Here is a 508-nt window from a genome sequence, read left to right as displayed (position 1 = left end):
GAAGGTGAAGCCAGGCCTGCACGCTCATTCTCACCCGCTCCACCATCATCGGGACTTTATCCTATTATTCTATTATTGATAGACACATCAATCACCGGAACTATCCTGTCCACAACTCCTGGCTAACAAAATCTGTTCCAGTCCTAACCCCCAAGGAGGGAAAGGTCCCCAGAGTTCCCTGTGAATTTACCGAGTGACCTACACTCCCTCTTGGACACGTGAGTGGACAGGAGGGATGTGTTCGCCAGTCTGCCTAACTAGAGACCAGTTAGATGGTCTGACATGTTCCAGCTCAGCAATGCTGCCAAAATGAGAGTTAGAATCAGCAATTATATCAACCAATTATCTTTCCTATTCCAACTGGAACCAATCACCAGAGCCGAGGAGAAGCTGCAATCTGATTGGCCCGGTTTGTGCCATGTACTAGTCCTAAATCCAGGACCTGATGTCAGCCCCACTAGAGCACAGGGGCTAACAACAGAAAATAATTGTTACCGCAGCATATCGA

Source organism: Fukomys damarensis, unplaced genomic scaffold (genome assembly GCF_012274545.1).
Source record: "Fukomys damarensis isolate Sample0158 unplaced genomic scaffold, DMR_v1.0_HiC HiC_scaffold_4, whole genome shotgun sequence".
In the NCBI taxonomy this organism is placed as follows: domain Eukaryota; kingdom Metazoa; phylum Chordata; class Mammalia; order Rodentia; family Bathyergidae; genus Fukomys; species Fukomys damarensis.
The sequence above is the reverse complement of the archived record's forward strand: the minus strand, read 5'-3'. Positions refer to the sequence as shown.